General features: G+C 39.1%; 1 pseudogene across 1 annotated transcript; it reads right to left on the bottom strand.

Annotated features, from left to right (window-relative positions):
* Positions 1–14,057: 14,057 nt before the first annotated feature.
* Positions 14,058–14,820, bottom strand: LOC128588301 (histone H3.3A-like; annotated as a pseudogene). Its single transcript, XR_008380746.1, has one exon. The product of XR_008380746.1 is annotated as a histone H3.3A-like (transcript).
* Positions 14,821–20,366: the final 5,546 nt, after the last annotated feature.

The following is a 20,366-nucleotide window of genomic DNA, read 5'->3' as shown; positions in this document are numbered from 1 at the left end:
CCAGGGGTTTGCGCCTGCCTGAATCACAAGGAAATCTATTTCTGCTCAGCCAGGCCACTGCGCTCTGTTTCTATCTAGCAGGGGGAGGTGAGGCCTGACAACCTTGGGTGCTTGATGGAGGCTAGGGGGTGTTCACTCTGTTCTAACTCCACCCCTGATTGATGTTACTGACAGAACAGAGCAGTACAACTTTGTGAGAATTTGTTTCTGTCCCTGCTAAATTCCCCTGCAGAAGAGAAGCTGTTTTGCATTGCCAGACTGCACCTCAGGCTCTGTCTTTGCTCCTGCAGGTTTGTATTCTATTACCTGTCAGTCCTAGCCTCCTGTCTTCCTTTGTCTATAGGTTGATGATCCCCTGAGGGCCGGGTGCGCCTTAGGCTCAGTAAAGCAGTCCTCTGGGTCAGCCCCACACTGGGAACTTCCCGGCTCTGTGTGTGTGTTTCTAGTCCCCTCGTTCCACCCAGGCCGGTACTGCCTCAGGCAAACCCTTTACTCACAGGGCCTGCGTTTCCATCCGAGATCTGTTCCATGGTGGTTGCCACCTGAGTAGATGCCTGGCCTCCTCTGGTTGCCCAGGGAGACAGGAGGTGTGGCTTCAGAATATCCGGGAGTGAGCCCTATTTTTGCTAAAAGATGGCTGCTGCTTTGTGCCTCAGGGCACCGCCGCTCTGGTGTGGTTCCTTCTCAGCCGACCATCCTCTCCTCACTCCCATGCCCCAGAGTCAGCACTGGCCAGCTGCAGTTTAGGCCCTGTCCACACCCCTCGAGAAATCACCCAAGAATCTGGACTCCTGGGGGACAGGCCTCCAGACCTCAGAGTGAGAGTGGAGGGGAGTGCTGGGAGCTCAGAGTTGCAGGTAGAGAATATATGCAGTTTTATACAGTTTTATGACTGGCAGGAGAATGCTGTGGCATCCTAGTAGGGGAGGTAGGTCCATTTTTTAGAGGGTCTCTCCCATGGAGTGTAGTGGGAGGACCTTTGAACTCTGCTCATTTGTTTGTGGGGCACTCCAAACCTTTCTCATGGGGGAGGGGACTCCTGTCCACTTGGTGATGGATTTGGTACCTTTTGTTTGTATCCTTGGGGTCACAGCTCGCCTCAGGAGGGTTGATGTGCATTCTTCAACCTTCTCTCTTGGTGCAGCTCAAATCCACCAGGTTACTTGCTAAATTTCTGTCATTTAACTCTCCTTCTGGACGGGAGCCTCTGTGGAAAGCTGGCTTCAGTCAGCCATCTCTACACACATTTATTTTTAAAATTCTGCTATGAATTCAGTACATTTATTTTGTTGAGTGCTGAACAGACATGGTTAGAACAGATCCCCTCCTTAAAAAAATTCAGATTAATATGAGGGTACATAAGATTAGGTTACAATGTTTGGGTTTGTTAGGTGATGTTCCTGTTGTAGTTGTGTCCTACACCAAGGGGTGTGCCATGTACCCATTAGGTGGGAGCACACAAAACCCCCTCCCTCCTACCTTTTCCCTCCTCCTTTTTCCTTCTACCCCCAAATTGAATTAAATCAAGTTTTTCTCTTGTATGGGTGTGTATTAGTTCATCTACTGGTTTCATATTAGTATTAAGTACATTGGATTCTTGCTTTTCCATTCTTGTGATACTTTACTAAAGAGAATGTTCTCTACCTCTGTCCAGGTTAATACAAAGGATATAAAGTCTCCATCTTTTTGCGGCTGAGTAGTATTCCATGGTATGCATATACTACAGTTTATTAATTCATTCATGGGTTGATGGGCACTTGGGTTGTTTCCACATCTTGATGATTGTAAATTGAGCTGTGATAAACATTCTAGGGCAAATGTCCTTATGTTGAAATCTTTTTTTTTCTTTTGAGTAGATGCCTAGTAGTGAGATTGCAGGATCAAATGGAAGAACTATTTTAACTATGGATTCTCCATACTTCTTTCCAAAGAAGTTGTATGAGTTTGCAATTCTACCAATAGTTTAAAACTGTTTCCTTCTCTCCACATCCACAACAACATCTGAAGATTTGGGACTTTGTGATGTGGACTATTCTAACTGGGGTTAGGTAATATCTCAGGGTGGTTTTGATTTCATTTCTCTGATGACTAGGGATGCTAAACATTTTTTCATATGTTGGTTAGCCGTTCATGTGTCTTCTTCACAGAAGGTTCTGTTCATGTCACTTGCCCAGTGTTAGATGGGATTGTCTGCTCCTTTTATGTTGGTTAATTTGAATTCTCTGTGGATTCTAGTTATCAACCTTTTGTCAGATTCATAACATGTAAATATCTTTTCCCATTCTCAACGTTGTCTATTTGCTTTAATTGCTGTGAGATATACTTAAGTTGTTCCTGCTCTTAAAGAAAACTAATAGATATTTCACTATTAAGTATGATGCTAGCTATAGTTTTTCATAGGTACCTTTTAACAGGATGAGGATTTTTTTTTTTAAATGCACAGTTTGCTGTAATTTTTTGTCTTTAGTCAGAAATGGATGTTGGATTTTGTAAAATGCATTTTTGTTTTAGTATCAAGGTTATGCTGACCTTTTAGAATGAGTTAAGATGCATTTCTGCCTCTTAAATTTTCTGCCAGAGTTTTGTGGAATTGATACAATTTTTTTCTTTAAAAGAAGATTATTTAAGCATTTTTTTTTTTAAGTTACCTGAAGTAAAACAGGTAAAAGGTGACTTGGGGACTTTGATGGATAGGTTGCCCCCTGGTGGAGATTTCTGGGCATTCCATTATTTTAACACTAGGAATAGACTCTGATAGGGTAATGCCAATGTTACCATGATTGAGAGAAGTCTAAGAAATGCTTTGTGAAAGAGAGAATATAATTTCGATGGGGCTCTGCTTGATGCCACAAAATAATGGGACAATAATAATACCAGTTAATTAATGAACTGTTAGTAATTGATGGGCATATAATCTTTCTTAAATGTGGAGATTTTTCATTTGTGAAGATGACCAAAGATAGTAGTATTTGTGCTGAAGACCCTGAGATATTAGGCATCTTGTCATGTGAGGGACATTTTCTCCAAACAAATAATTTTTTCTTTAGTAAATGCTGATAGTAGGAGCAAGTCATGCAAAACCTTTTTAATAAGGCTCTAATTTATTCTTTCTCAATCAACTGGCCAAATGAAACTCCCCATGAGTTTCCAGGTACAGATGGAGAGAGAGGGAAATGTGATGCGGTATAAGCCACAGGCATTTATATTACTTGCTTATAAAACTATGTCTTCAAAGTCTGCTCGAGCTCAGTCTTCCATGTATAACTTCAATATGATGACGAAGAGCTGTTGTGCACATCCAGCTTTATAGCTCAGTGGTCACAAAACCAAGTCTATTATGTGAAGCTCAGGTTGCATTGCATCTCAGTGGCCCTTACTCAAATGTCCAGTTTCTACTAGGTCTCAGCAGCAAGCCAAAAGTTCTTTCTTAAAAAGTAGGTTTAGGTTTGGCACCCATAGCACAGTGGTTACAGCACCAGCCACATACACCAAAGGTGGTGGGTTTGAACTGCCTGGGACAGCTAAACAACTGCAACAACAACAACAAAAATAACAGAGATAGTTGGGCATTGTGGCAGGTGTCTGTAGTCCTAGCTACTTGGGAGGTTGAGGCAAGAGAATTGCTTAAGCCTAAGAGTTGGAGATTGCTGTGAGCTGTGATGCCACAGCACTCTACTGAGGGCGACATAGTAAGATTGTCTCAAAAAATAAATAAAATAAAATAAGAAAATAAAAAGTAGGTTTAGTGTGTAGAGAAAAAGGCATGTGTAAACTCCCAAGGTCTAAAGATCTTAGTTTGTGATTCACCTTTAAGGAACTTGCAAAGGTACACAGTGTCCTTGTATGTTACAGAGGCTTTATGATATGTTCTTGATCATGTGGACTAAGTGTCAGAGCAGTTTTAATGGCGATTTGGAACTGTCATAGAGCCTTCTCTGGTTCTGGGCCTTATTTAAAACTGGAAATATTTGATACTACTTGGTAACTAGGTTGAAATATCAACCCAATAAAAACCCAAAATGAAGTGTTTCTTGTCTCTAAAATAAGTGGTACAGACAAGTGTGCTTCTTTATTAGTGATAGATATGGTGGTATAAGTCAGAGCAACTTGTCCTTCTCATACAAAGTATGAGAACTTTTTTTCTTTTTTGGAGATAGAATCTCACTTTCTTGCCCTCAGTAGAGTTCTGTGGTGTCATGGCTCACAGCAACCTCAAACTCTTGGGCTCAAGAGATCCTCTTGCCTCAGCTGCCTGAGTAGCTGGGACTATAGGTGCCCACTACAATGCCTGGCTATTTTTTTTTTTATTATTAAATCATAGTTGTGTACAATAATGCAGTCATAAGGTACAATGTGCTGGTTCCATATACAGTCTGAAATATTTTCACTGAACTGATTAACATAGCCTTCATGGCATTTTCTTGATTATTGTGTTCAAACCCTTATACACCACACTTAGTAAGCTTCACCTGCACCCTTCCAAGATGCATCCTAGGTGTGGACCCACCAAATACCCTTCCTCCACCCTACCTTCCCCTCCCTTCCACTCCCTTGCCCCCTTCCCCATATTCTTGTACTGAGATTGGGGTGTAGCCTTCATATGAAAGCTATAAATTAGTTTCATATTAGGGTTGAGTACAGTAGGTACTTTTTCTTCCATTCTTTGGATATCTTGCTAAGAAGAATATTTTCCAGCTCCATCCATGTAAACATGAAAGAGGTATAGTCTCTATCTTTCTTTATGGCTGCATAATATTCCCTGGTGTACAAATACCACAATTTATTAATCCATTCATGAGTCGATGGTAACTTGGGTTTTTTTCCCTGACTTAGCAATTATGAATTGGGCTGCAATAAATATTCTGGTACAAATATCTTTGTTGTAGTGCGATTTTTGGTCTTCTGGATACATACCTAGTAGAGGAATTATAGGATTGAATGGCAGATCTATTTTTAGATCTCTAAGTATTCTCCAAACATCTTTCCAAAAGGACCATATTAGTTTGCATTCCCACCAGCAGTGCAGAAGTGTTCCCTTTTCTCTACATCCGTGCCAACATCTCTGGTTTGGGGGTTTTGTGATGTGGGCTAATCTTATGAGTTAGATGATATCTCAAAGTAGTTTTTTTTTTTTTTTTTTGTAGAGACAGAGTCTCACTTTATGGCCCTCAGTAGAGTGCCATGGCATCACACAGCTCACAGCAACCTCCAACTCCTGGGCTTAAGCGATTCTCTTGCCTCAGCCTCCCGAGCAGCTGGGACTACAGGCGCCCGCCACAACACCCGGGTATTTTTTGGTTGCAGTTTGGCCGGGGCCGGGTTTGAACCCGCCACCCTCGGCATATGGGGCCGGCACCTTACCGACTGAGCCACAGGCACCGCCTCAAAGTAGTTTTGATTTGCATTTCTCTGATGGTTAAGGATGATGAACATTTTTTCATGTGTCTGTAGGCCGTGCACCTGTCTTCTTCAGAGAAGTTTCTCTTCAAGTCCCTTGCCCAGCCTGAGATGGGATCACTTGTTCTTTTCTTGCTAATACATTTAGTATTCACACTGAGTTCACTGTGGAAAAGATTCCCTATTTAACAAATGGTGCTGGGTGAACTGGCTGGCGACCTGTAGAAGACTGAAACTAGACCCACACCTTTCACCTTTAACTAAGACTCTCTCTGGATTAAAGATTTAAACTTAAGACATGAAACTATAAAAATACTGAAAGAAAGTGCAGGGAAAACTCTTGAAGGATTCGGCCTGGGTGAATATTTTTTGAGGAGGACCCCCCCAGGCAATTGAAGCTGCATCAAAAATACACTACTGGGACCTGATCAAACTAAAAAGTTTCTGCACAGCCAAGAACACAGTAAGTAGAGCAAGCAGATAGCCCTCAGAATGGGAGAAGATATTTGCAGGATATGTCTCCGACAAAGGTTTAATAACCAGAATGCCTGGCTATTTTTAGAGACAGGGTCTTGCTTTTGCTCAGGCTGGTCTCAAACTCCTGAGCTCAGGCAATCTACCTGCTTTGGCCTCCCAAAGTGCTGGGATTACACCTGTGAACCATTGTGCCTAGCCTGTATGAGAGTTATTGATTTGACTCAGACTACTGTACCCCTAGAATGTTCATTGAGATAGCTAGCAGTCTCCTGGATATTTTGAGATTCATTTTTTACTCTTCGACATCCATGTATGTCTACCAATGTATCTAGGTAGTTGTAGAGCCTTCTCTGGTTATATGAGCTTCTCTATAATAAGTATAGAGATAAAAGTGCTTGATTAGTATATAAGGAATCAGGGTAGTTAAGTTCATCTAGAACAGAAGTTGCAATTAAGTAACCACTTGATTATCTTTTTCCAAAATCCATTTGTCTTCTTCATAGGCCAACAGGTGATTCGAATAAGAATATGGCAGAAATAACCAACCTTGCATCTGTTAAGTTCACGATGGTATCACTGATCTCTGCAGTTTCTCCACGAATTTGGTCTTGTCCCTAGTTTATTCTTTTGGTATGTAGAGGCAGGTCTAGTGCCTTAGGCAAGGCCATTAGTATTATAATGGCTTATACCCTGTGTGCCAGAGAACCGTGCAGGAATTTTACTATTTGCTGAGTATCTGGAGCACCCAGGCTACACAGGCATTGACATAACTGTAACTTTCTCTCTCTTACCCTTGCTGAGCCAAGGAAGAATTAGGGAGAGCAGATACTTTTGAGAACCCTGTCACTAGGAGCCAAGCATGCTCTTTCTCCAGGGATTTTAAATAAGGCAAGTCCCACAGTAATAGGCTCAGTGGAACCTGTGTAGCAGGAGAGCTTTGGCCACCTCTGGCAGCCCAGACTCTGTGGCCCTATGTACACAATGCAGCAGCCCAGCCCCCATGGCACCATGCACTGCTCAGAACCTGCCCAGCAAAAGAAGTTGAGGAACATAAAAAAATCTAGTTCAATACCCCAAAAGAATCACAAAAGACTTATAATAGCAATAGATCCCAACCAAAAGGAAATTGTCCAAACATCAGAAATGGAAGTCAGGGTATGAATGGCAAATAAGATGAACTGGATTGAAAAAAATGTTGAACGTGAACACAAAAAAGCCAAAACATATTTCAGGACATGAATGAAAAAAATGAAAAATTCACTAATGTGATAGACAACACTAGAAAGGATACAACAGAACTTAAAAAATGAAATAGTCATTTAGGGAATTTCAAAATATAGCAGAAAGCTTCAGAAATAGGCTAGACCAAGCAGAAGAAATACTTTCAGAGCTGGAAGACAAGGCTTTTGAATGAACCCAGTTATTCAAAGATGAAGAAAAAAGAAGAAAGAAGAATGAAAAACCACTCAGGAAAACATGATACTATATAAAGTGAATCTTATACAATAATTATAGGAATCCCTGAGAGAGAAGAAGAAAAAGCAAAATGCCTGGAAACTCATTCTATTGATGGGAATTATTGTGGAAAACTTCCTTGATATCACCAGAGATTCAGATATTCAGATATAAGATGGTTGGAGGTGGAGCAAGATGGCGGCCAAGTGACAGCTTCCTTGCATCTGGGCACCGTGAGTCTGGGGAGATAGGACTCCAGGCATCTCTGGCTGGTGGGATCTGCCTATCATCACCCCTGTGAGGATACAGGGAGTCTGAGAGAGACTTCTGGACCCCAAGAGGAGGACTAAAACAGTGGAAAAATGGCAAGTGGTCACGTGTGTTCAATCCGTCTAAACCCGCCTGCAACTGTAAGTTCAGTAGCAGCAAGACTGCAAACCAGAAAGGCCTTACCTGTGAACTGTTTTGGTGTCTTTGGACTTGGCACTGAGTTGAACTGCCTTAGGGAGAGCCTGAGCGGGAGTGTGGAGAACTTTGGCCATTGTCTAGGGCCCCAGTCTGAGCTGCTGAGCCAGACGGAGCTAATAGTGTTTGGCTGTGGGTCACAGGGAGCTATCTGCCTGGGCAAGCTCCGCCCGCAGGGTCGCAGAGCTAGAATCAGGTGGGAGCTGGTAACCCAGCCACCAAGTAGCCTAAGGGTGGGGTCTGAGCCGCTTTGCAGCCCTAACCCTCAGGGGCAGAGTGAGACCAGTTTTGGCACACTGTGTAAGTGGATAGCCACTTCAGCAGTGATTCCAGCGACAAGCACTTTCCTGGGAAAGCTTCTGCTCAGCAAGTTTACAAGTTCAATGTGCCTTTTAAGTGGGCTGAAGAGAGATTTAAGGTGTCTACTTGCTGGGGTTTGAGAAATCAGCAGCCTTATATCGTATCAGAACTGTGATTAACATCTCATACCCCAGAAGACCATGTGTTGCCCAGACAATATTCAATAACATATACATACTGCTTTGTTTTTGGTTGTGTGTGTGTGTGTGTGTGTGTGTGTTTTTGTTTTTTTTTGGTTTGGTTTTTTTTTTGTTTGTTTGTTTATTTTGATGTTGTTGATGTTGTTTTGTTTTTTAATTTCAACCTTTTCCATACAGATCCTTTTTCTTTCTCAATTTTTTTAGTTTAATTATAATTTCCCATTGCTGCCTTTTTCAATAACTAGAACTTCATTTTTGCTAGTGTTTCTACCGCTATTATTTGGTTTTTCACCCAATTTTATCCTGTAAAGTTTTCTGTTTGCTTCTTTTGGTTTGATCTATAGCATTTTTGTCTTTCCTCTCTACTTGGTGGAGGTGGGGTACTGTGTCTGATCAGGTTAGCAAAGAGCTGCTGACCTCAAGGGAACCACCGAACTGGGCACCCCCAGAAGGTGGGGTTTTTTTAAGGTTGTGTCAAAGTACCCTACTGTACACGTATATTGCTCTGTCTCCCTCTTTCTGTGCCTCTTCCTTTTGGTCAATATTCCTTTTACCCACCCGCTCTCCTTTCTCTATTTTTATTTTTTTTTCTTAACAATCGGTTCTCCTTTCTTTCATCCCTTTTTTGCTCTTCAACCTTCTCACCCTTCTGGTCCTGTAACCCTTAGTCCACAGGCACAAGAACTTAAAGAGCAAGAGCAAGTGAAAGGAAAATTAGGGCAAGGTAAAAGAAATCACTCATGAGGAAGAATCAGCAGAAAACTCCAGGCAACATGAAGAACCAGTCCAGAACAACCCCGCCAAGGGACCATGAGGTAGCTACTGCAGAGGATTCCACCTATAAAGAAATGTTAGGAATGACAGAAAGGGAATTTAGAATACACATGATGAAAACAATGAAAGAAATGATGGAAACAATGAAGAAAACTGCTAATAAAGTGGAAAATAACCAAAAGGAAATCCAAAAACAGAATCAAATAAGAGATGAACGATATGAAGAATATAAAAAGGATATAGCAGAGCTGAAGGAACTGAAACAGTCAATTAGGGAACTTAAAGATGCAATGGAAAGTATCAGCAACAGGTTAGACCATGCAGAAGAAAGAATTTCAGAGGTAGAAGACAAAGTTCTTGAGATAACTCAGATAGTAAAAGAGGCAGAAAAGAAGAGAGAGAAAGCAGAACGTTCACTGTCAGAATTATGGGACTTTATGAAGAGTTCCAACATACGAGTTATAGGAATTCCAGAAGGGGAAGAAGAATGCCCCAGAGGAATGGAAGCCATACTAGAGAATATTATAAAAGAAAATTTCCCAAATATCACCAAAGATTCTGACACACTGCTTTCAGAGGGCTATCGGACCCCAGGTTGCCTCAACTCTAACCAAGCTTCTCCAAGACACATTGTGATGAACCTGTCCAAAGTCAATACAAAAGAAAAGATTCTGCAAGCTGCCAGGAGTAAGCGCCAGTTGACCTACAGGGGCAAATCCATCAGAGTGACCGCAGACTTCTCTAATGAAACTTTCCAAGCAAGAAGACAATGGTCATCTACCTTTAATCTACTTAAACAGAACAATTTCCAGCCCAGAATTCTGTACCCTGCTAAGCTAAGCTTCAAAATTGATGGAGCAATCAAATCATTTAGAGATATACAAACATTGAGGAAATTCACCACAACAAGACCAGCTCTACAGGAAATACTTCAACCTGTTCTGCACACTGACCACCACAATGGATCAGCAGCAAAGTAAGAACTCAGAAATTAAAGGACAGAACCTAACCTCCACACTGATGCAAAAGATAAAACTAAGCAATGAACTCTCACCAAATAAGACGAATAGAATACTACCACACTTATCAATTATCTCAATAAATGTTAATGGCTTGAATTCCCCACTGAAGAGACATAGATTGGCTGACTGGATTAAAAAACACAAGCCATCCATTTTCTGTCTGCAAGAAACACACCTGGCTTCAAAAGACAAATTAAAGCTCCGAGTCAAGGGTTGGAAGACAATTTTTCAGGCAAATGGAATTCAGAAGAAAAGAGGAGTTGCAATCTTATTTTCAGATACATGTGGATTTAAAGCAACTAAAGTCAAAAAAGACAAAGATGGTCACTTTATATTGGTCAAGGGAAAAATACAACAAGAAGACATTTCAATTCTAAAGTATTTATGCACCCAATTTAAATGCTCCCAGATTCTTGAAACAGACCTTACTCAGTCTGAGCAATATGATATCTGATAATACCATAATGATAGGGGACTTAACACTCCTCCTACAGAGCTGGACAGATCCTCTAAACAGAAATTAAACAAAGATATAAGAGATTTAAATGAGACAATAGAACAACTGTGCTTGATAGATGCGTATAGAACACTCCATCCCAAAGATAAAGAATATACATTCTTCTCATCACCCCATGGAACATTCTCCAAAATTGATCATATCCTGGGACACAAAACAAATATCAACAGAATCAAAAGAATTGAAATTTTACCTTGTATCTTTTCAGACCATAAGGCACTAAAGGTGGAACTCAACTCTAACAAAAACGCTCGACCCTACACAAAGGCATGGAAATTAAACAATCTTCTGTTGAATAACAGATGGGTGCAGGAAGAAATAAAACAGGAAATCATTAACTTCCTTGAGGATAACAACAATGAAGAGACAAGCTACCAAAACCTGTGGGATACTGCAAAAGCAGTTTTGAGAGGAAAATTCATCGCTTCAGATATAAGATGGTCATTGAACACCAGGAAGATGAGTAGCAAATAAGACTTCTCCAAGACACATAGTCATTAACCTGGCCAAAGTCAATATGAAGGAGAAATTTCCACAAGCTGTAAGATGTTAACAACACCTAAGGTACAAAGTAAAACCCAAGCAGAACAACTGCCATACAAGAATTTCATATCCTATAAAACAAAATTTCATAAATGATAGATAATTAAAGATGTTTTCAGACAGGAGAATGCTAAGAGAATTTGTAACTACTAGACCTGCTCTATAGGAAATGTTCAAAAGTGTACTATGCATAGAACAGAACAGTAGATACTGACCAGTATAAAAATACCTGAAAGTTAGAGCTCACAGCTCTTATAAAACAATAGCAGTAGAGGGAAAACAAAACAATAAGGTTTCATTTAACATGATCAACAGAATTGTATTCCACATATCAATACTAACACTGAATGCAAACGGTCTTAATGCTTCACTTAAAAACATGGGTATGTTGATGAAAGAAGCATACTTAATATGTGTTGTCTCCAAGAAATCCATCTAACTTGTAAGACCTCATCCAGATTCAAGTAAAGGGATAGAAAAGAATATTCCACACAAATGGAAACTAAAAACCAGTAGGCATAGCCATTCTCATATTATATAAAATAGATTTTAATTAAAAAATGGTAAAAAAAAAAAAAAGACAAACATAATCATCAGACAGGGTGGCCATAAAGTTTGTGTACAATACAATTATTTAAATTGCACATGAACTTTATGGCCACCCTGTATAATGATGAAGGGGGCAACTCATAAAGAAGATATAATAATCTTAAATATATGTGACCTAAGACAGAACCACCCATATTTATAAAACAAATTCTACTAGATCTAAACAGAGAAATAAAGAGTAGCATCATAATCACTAGAGACTTGATAGATCAAGCTAGATAGATCATCAGAGCAGAAAATCAATAAAGAAATACGGCCTTAAAGGGGGAATCTAGAAGAAACGGACCTAACAGACATTTACAGAACTCTCTATCCCCAAATTAGAAAATATACATTCTTCTCAAGAGCACATGGGACATTTTCAAAGATTGATCATGTCTTAGGGCACACACACACACAAAAAAAAATCATGGAAAATTCAGAAAACTTGAAATCATGCCTTGTATATTCTCAGACTACAGAGGAGTAAAACTAGAAATCAAGAAATTCTAGGAGACAATTTCAACTCCACATTAATTCATGTAAATGAAACACCTGCTGCTGAATAATTCTTGAGTCCATCAGAAAAATCAAGATGGAAATCGAAGCATTCCTTGAAGTGAAAGAAAAAAGGCACACAAGATTTCAAAATCTATGGGATACAGAAAGGGCAGTGCTCAGGGTAACACTCATAGCCTTAAATGCTTACACAAAAAAGACAGATCACAAATTAACAACCTAATGCCACACCTCAAGAAACTAGAAAAATAAGAACAAACCAAAACCAAAGCCAGCAGAAGATAAGAAATAACAAAGGTCTGAATAAAACTAAATAAAATGGAAGCAAAAAAAATTATATAAAGGATCAATGAAACAAAAAATTGATGCTCTGAAAATATAATCAAAATCAATAAACAGTTACCTAGACTAACCAAAAATAGAAGAGAAAGGACTCAAGTAAGCTCAATCTGAAATGAAAAAGGAGACATTACCACTGATACCACAGACTGGGTGGACTTTGTTATGTCTGAAGAACAAGAGAAGGTTGCAAGTTTTATGAGAAAGAGAAATCTTATATTTTGTTTTGAAAAAAACTCATTGACACTAGAGAAAGTTTTGAGACCTTGCAATCTCTGCCTGGTGAGTGATACTGGTAGGTAAATAAATCTTAGAGTCACAGCAGGTGACTGGTCTTAGACCTACAGCACATCATTTCCGAAGCTGGGTTTTTGGAAAACTTAATTCCTGGAGCAGGTCCACGTACCCCAACTGCTTTTTCTCCTGGGACACCTTGACTCTGATTTAGTTGGGTATAAAACCAATGACCTAGGGTGGCACCTGTGGCTCAAGGAGTAGGGCGCCGGACCCATATACCAGAGGTGGTGGGTTCAAACCCGACCCCAGCCAAAAACTGCAAAACAAACAAATAAACAAACAAACAAAACAACGAATGACCTAATTTGTATAGTCAAGTTTCAAAATTTTATGTATAATTCAAAAGAATTAATATAAAAATTTCTGGAATTAATAAGTGATTGTAGAAACTTTGCAGGACACAAGGCTAATGCACTAAAGTCAATCTGTATCTTATGTGCCAGCAATGAAAAGTGAAATTTGAAAATAAAGACTTGATACTATTGGCCATGCTTGGTGGCTCGTGTCTGTAATCCTAGCACTCTGGAAGGCCAAGGCAGGTGGATTGCTTGAACTTTGGAGTTTGAGACCAGCCTGAGCAAGAGCAAGAATCTGCCTCTACTAAAAATAGAAACAAACAAACAAACAAAAAAAACCCAAAAGTAGTTGAGTGTTATGGCAGGTGCCTGTAGTCCCAGTTACTAATGAGGCCCAGGCAAGGTGATTGCCTGGGCCCAAGAGTTGAGGTTCCTGTGAGCTATGATGATGCTATAGCACTTTGAGACTCTGTCTCAAAAAGCAAAAAATAAAAAAGTGATACTACTTACATAGCCCTTCCAAAATGAAATATTTATGTATAAATCTAACAAAATAAGGGCAAGATATACATAAAGAAATTTACAAACTCTTGATAAATGAAATCACAGAAGAACTAAATTAATGGAACAATATTCCATGTTTATAAATAAGAAGACTCAACATTGTTAAGATGTCATTTTTAATTTAATTTTATTTTATATTTTTTACAGTTTAATGTATTTTAATAGCAAACTTACAGGAACAGCACAAAAGACAGACAACATTAAAAACATGTACTTGCATGTAGGACAACTCAGTTAGAAAAGTATAGTGAATGGATGGAATCTACTGAATGATAAAAATGCTACAAACACCATTTAGTTGCTGTCAATAAGAAATTTACTTGTTTTAAAAAAATCCAAATGCTGGCATTGTCCAGAAAAAATTAACAGGTTTATTTATAATTGTTATAAAGTTGAACTGCTGAAACTTGTTCACTGAAACATTTTGACTTGCATTAATGCTGCACATCTCCGCATTTTATATTAAAAATTCACACACAAATGAAAATGGAAAAACTGCCAATACCCGATTTCTGTCCCCTATTTTTCTAGTGGCAATCATATACTTAAGTATCTTTTGACCCCATGGGGGAAAAAAAAATCTAACGTTCAGAACTACCAATAACAGGAAGAAGAGAATTTTTTTTTTTTTTTTGATAATGAAATGTTTTCCCTTCATAGTGGACTCTTAAGCACGTTCTCCACGTATGCGGTGTGCTAGCTGGATGTCTTTTGGCATAATTGTTACACGTTTGGCATGGATAGCACACAGGTTGGTGTCTTCAAAAAGGCCAACCAGATAGGCCTCACTTGCCTCCTGCAAAGCACCAATAGCTGCGTTCTGGAAGCGCAGATCTGTCTTAAAGTCCTGAGCAATTTCTTGCACCAGACGCTGGAAAGGAAGTTTGCCAATCAGAAGTTCAGTGGACTTCTGATAAGGTCTTATTTCACGCAGTGCCACAGTACCAGGCCTATAGCGATGAGGTTTCTTCACCCCTCCAGTAGAGGGCGCACTCTTGCGAGCGGCTTTTGTAGCCAGTTGCTTCCTGGGTGCTTTACCACCGGGCAGTCCGCTTTGTAGGAGCCATGGTATAAAGACCTCCTTACTTACCCCCTTTCTCCTTTGGCTGGAGCTGGGAGAGCTAGAGGCGGCACTGGCGTTAGACAGTGATGGCGGCGCTGCGGCGGCTGCGAACACAATTGCAAGATGTCATTTTTTTCTTTATTGTTGCGGATTCATTGAGGGTACAATAAGCCAGATTACACTGATTGCAATTGTTAGGTAAAGTCCCTCTTGCAATCATGTCTTACCCCCAGAAAGTGTGACACACACCAAGGCCCCACCCCTCTCCCTCCATCCCTCTTTCTGCTTTTCCTCCCCCCTATAATCTTAATTGTCAGTAACTGTCCTCATATCAAAATTGAGTACATAGGATTCATGCTTCTCCATTCTTGCGATGCTTTACTAAGAATAATGTCTTCCACTTCCATCCAGGTTAATACGAAGGATGTAAAGTCTCCATTTTTTTGAATAGCTGAATAGTATTCCATGGTATACATATACCACAGCTTGTTAACCCATTCCTGGGTTGGTGGGCATTTAGGCTGTTTCCACATTTTGGTGATTGTAAATTGAGCTGCAATAAACAGTCTAGTACAAGTGTCCTTATGATAAGAGGATTTTTTTCCTTCTGGGTAGATGCCCAGAAATGGGATTGCAGGATCAAATGGGAGGTCTAGCTTGAGTGCTTTGAGGTTTCTCCAGACTTCCTTCCAGAAAGGTTGTACTAGTTTGCAGTCCCACCAGCAGTGTAAAAGTGTTGCCTTCTCTCCACATCCACACCAGCATCTGCAGTTTTGAGATTTTGTGATGTGGGCCATTCTCACTGGGGTTAGATGATATCTCAGGCTGGTTTTGATTTGCATTTCTCTAATATATAGAAATGATGAACATTTTTTCATGTTTGTTAGCCATTCGTCTGTCATCTTTAGAGAAGGTTCTATTCATGTCTCTTGTCCATTGACATATGGGATTGTTGGCTTTTTTCATGTGGATTAATTTGAGTTCTCTATAGATCCTAGTTATCAAGCATTTGTCTGATTGAAAATATGCAAATATCCTTTCCCATTGTGTAGGTTGTCTCTTTGCTTTGGTTATTGTCTCCTTAGCTGTACAGAAGCTTTTCAGTTTAATGAAATCTCATTTGTTTATTTTTGTTGTTGCAATTGCCATGGCAGTCTTCTTCATGAAGTCTTTCCCCAGACCACTATCTTCCAGTGTTTTTCCTATGCTTTCTTTGAGGATTTTTATTGTTTCATGCCTTAAATTTAAATCCTTTATCCATCTTGAATCAATTTTTGTGAGTGGGGAAAGGTGTGGGTCCAGTTTCAGTCTTTTACATGTAGACATCCAGTTCTCCCAACACCATTTATTGAATAGGGAGTCTTTCTCCCAAGGTATGTTCTTGTTTGGTTTATCGAAGATTAGGTGATTGTAAGATGTTAGTTTCATTTCTTGGTTTTCAATTCGATTCCAAGTGTCTATGTCTCTATTTTTGTGCCAGTACCATGCTGTCTTGAGCACTATGGCTTGGTAGTACAGACGAAAATATGGTATGCTGATGCCCCCAGCTTTATTTTTATTACTAAGAACTGCCTTAGCTATACGGGGTTTTTTCCGGTTCCATACAAAACACAGAACCATTTTTTCCAAATCTTGAAAGTACGATGTTGGTATTTTGATAGGAATGGCATTGAATAGGTAGATTGCTTTGTGAAGTATAGACATTTTAACAATGTTGATTCTTCTCATCCATGAGCATGGTATGTTCTTCCATTTGTTAATATCCTCTGCTATTTCCTTTCTGAGGATTTCATAATTTTCTTTATAGAGGTCCTTCACCTCCTTCGTTAGGTATATTCCTAGGTATTTCCTTTTCTTTGAAACTATGGTGAAGGGAGTTGTGTCCTTAATTAGCTTCTCGTCTTGACTGTTATTGGTGTATACAAAGACTACTGACTTGTGGACATTGATTTTATATCCTGAAACATTACTATATTTTTTGATGACTTCTAGGAGTCTTGTGGTTGAGTCTTTGGGGTTCTCTAAGTATAAGATCATGTCGTCAGCAAAGAGGGAGAGTTTGACCTCCTCTGCTCCCATTTGGATTCCCTTGATTTCCTTGTCTTGCCTAATTGTATTGGCTAGAACTTCCAGCACTATTTTGAATAGTAAAGGTGACAGAGGACAACCTCGTCTGGTTCCAGTTCTAAGAGGAAAAGCTTTCAGTTTTACTCCATTCAGTAAAATATTGGCTGTGGGTTTGTCATAGATAGCTTCAATCAGTTTTAGAAATGTGCCACCTATGCCTATACTCTTCAGTGTTCTAATTATAAAAGGATGCTGGATTTATCAAATGCTTTTTCTGCATCTATTGAGAGGATTTTATGATTTTTATTTTTGCCTCTGTTAATATGGTGGATAACGTTTATGGACTTGTGTATGTTAAACCAGCCTTGCATCCCTGGGATGAAACCTACTTGATCATAATGAATCACTTTTTTGATAATTAGCTGTAATCTATTGGCTAGGATTTTGTTGAGAATTTTTGCATCTATATTCATGAGTGAGATTGGTCTGACATTCTCCTTTTTGTTTGGATCTTTTCCTGGTTTTGGCAGGGTGATGTTTGCTTCATAGAATGTGTTTGGGAAGATTCCTTCTTCCTCAATTTTTTGGAATAATTTCTGCAGTACAGGAATAAGCTCTTCCTTGAACGTTTGATAGAATTGTGGTGTGAAGCCATCTGGACCAGGGCATTTTTTGGTTGGAAGATTTTTTATTGTTTTTTTAATCTCAGTGCTTGAAATTGGCCTGTTCAGGAGCTCTATTTCTTCCTGGCTGAGTCTAGGGAGAGGGTGTGATTCCAAATATTGATCTATTTCCTTCACATTGTCAAATTTCTGGGCATAGAGTTTCTGGTAGTATTTAGAGATGATCTCTTGTATCTCTGTGGGATGAGTTGTTATTTCCCCTTTATCATTTCTGATTGAGGTTATTAGAGATTTTACTTTTCTATTTCTCCTTAGTCTGGGCAATGTTTTGTCTATTTTATTAATTTTTTCAAAAACCCAACTCCTTGTTTCATTAATTTTCTGAATGATTCTTTTGTTTTCAATTTCATGGATCTCTGATTTGATTTTGTTTTTTTTATTTTATTTATTTTTTTTATTAAACCATAGCTATGTACATTAGCATGATTGTGGGGCACCATACACTTGGTTCATAGATCGTTTGACACATTTTCATCACATTAGTTAACATAGCTTTTGTAGCATTTTCTTAGTTATTTTGCTAAGACCTTTACATTCCACATTTACTAGGATTCACATATACCCTTGTAAGATGCACCGCAGGTGTAATCCCATTAATCGCCCTCTCTCCCCCTCACTCCCCTCACTTTCTCCCTATTCTTAGGTTGTAACTAGGTTATAGCTTTCATGTGAAGGTCCTACATTAGTTTCATAATAAGGGTGAGTACATTGGGTACTTTTTCTTCCATTCTTGAGACACTTTACTAAGAAGAATATGTTCCAGCTCCATCCATGTAAACATGAAAGAGGTAAAGTCTCCATCTTTCTTTAAGGCTGCATAATATTCCATGGTGTATGTATACCACAATTTATTAATCCATTCGTGGATCAATGGGCACTTGGGCTTTTTCTATGACTTAGCAATTATGAATAGGGCTGCAATGAACATTCTGGTACAAATATCTTTGTTATGATGTGATTTTTGGTCTTCTGGGTATATGCCTAGTAGAGGAATTATAGGATTGAATGGCAGATCTATTTTTAGACCTCTAAGTGTTCTCCATATATCTTTCCAAAAGGAATGTATTAATTTGCATTCCCACCAGCAGTGTAGAAGTGTTCCCTTTTCTCCATGTCCACACCATCTCTGTTCTTGGGATTTTGTGATATAGGCTGATCTTACTGGAGTTAGATGATATCTCAAAGTAGTTTTGATTTGCACTTCTCTGATGATTACAGATGATGAGCATTTTTTCATATGTCTGAAGGCCGTGCGCCTGTCTTCTTGAGAGAAGTTTCTCTTCAAGTCCCTTGCCCAGCCTGCGATGGGATCCCTTGTTCTTTTCTTGCTATTGCGTTTGAGTTCTCTGTGGATTCTGGTTATTAAACCTTTGTCGGAGACATAACCTGCAAATATCTTCTCCCATTCTGAGGGCTGTTTGCTTGTTTTACTTACTGTGTTCTTGGCTGTGCAGAAGCTTTTTAGTTTGATCAAGTCCCAATAGTGTATTTTTGAAGCAGCTTCAATTGCCCGGGGGGTCCTTCTTATAAAAAACTCGCCCAACCCAATTTCTTCAAGGGTTTTCCCTACACTCTCTTCTAGTATTTTTATAGTTTCATGTCTTAGGTTTAAATCTTTAATCCAGTGAGAGTCTATCTTGGTTAATGGTGAGAGGTGTGGGTCCAGTTTCAGTCTTCTACAGGTTGCCAGCCAGTTCACCCGGCACCATTTGTTAAATAGGGAATCTTTTCCCCACTGAATGTTTTTAATTGGCTTGTCAAAGATTAAATAATGGTAAGTAGCTGGATTCATCTCTTGGTTCTCTATTCTGTTCCAGACATCTACTTCTCTGTTTTTGTGCCAGTACCATGCTGTTTTGATCACTATCGATTTGTAGTACAGTCTGAGGTCTGGTAGCGTGATTCCTCCTGCTTTGTTTTTATTTTTGAGTAATGTCTTGGCTATTCGAGTTTTTTTCTGATTCCATATAAAATGAAGTATTATTTTTTCAAGACCTTTAAAGTATGACAGTGGAGCTTTAATGGGGATTGCGTTGAAATTATATATTGCTTTGGGTAGTATGGACATTTTAACAATGTTGATTCTTCCCAACCATGAGCATGGTATATTTTTCCATTTGTTCACATTCTCAGCTATCTCTTTTCTTAGAGTTTCATAGTTCTCTTTATAGAGATCTTTCATGTCCTTTGTTAGATAAACTCCCAAGTATTTCATCTTCTTTGGCACTACTGTGAATGGGATAGAGTCATTAATTGTTTTTTAAACTTGACTATTGTTGCTATATATAAAGGCTACCGATTTATGAATGTTGATTTTGTAACCTGAGACACTGCTGTATTCCTTAATCACTTCTAAGAGTTTTGTAGTACAGTCCCTAGTATTTTCCAGATATACAATCATATCATCTGTGAAGAGCGAAAGTTTGATCTCTTCTGACCCTATATGGATACCCTTTATCGCCTTTTCTTCCCTGATTGTGGTGGCTTAAACTTCCATTACAGTGTTAAAGAGCAATGGAGACAATAGGCAGCCTTGTCTGGTTCCAGATCTAAGTGGAAATGATTTCAATTTAACTCCATTCAATATGATATTGGCTGTGGGTTTGCTGTATATGGCCTCTATCAGTTTAAGAAATGTCCCTTCTATACAAATTTTCTTAAGTGTTCTGATCATGAATGGATGTTGGATGTTATCAAAAGCTTTTTCTGCATCAATTGAGAGAATCATATGGTCTTTGTTTTTTAATTTGTTTATGTGCTGAATTATACTTATAGATTTACGTATATTGAACCAGCCTTG

Source organism: Nycticebus coucang, chromosome 6 (genome assembly GCF_027406575.1).
Source record: "Nycticebus coucang isolate mNycCou1 chromosome 6, mNycCou1.pri, whole genome shotgun sequence".
In the NCBI taxonomy this organism is placed as follows: Eukaryota; Metazoa; Chordata; class Mammalia; order Primates; family Lorisidae; genus Nycticebus; species Nycticebus coucang.
This window is presented reverse-complemented; position numbering and strand designations above follow the sequence as displayed.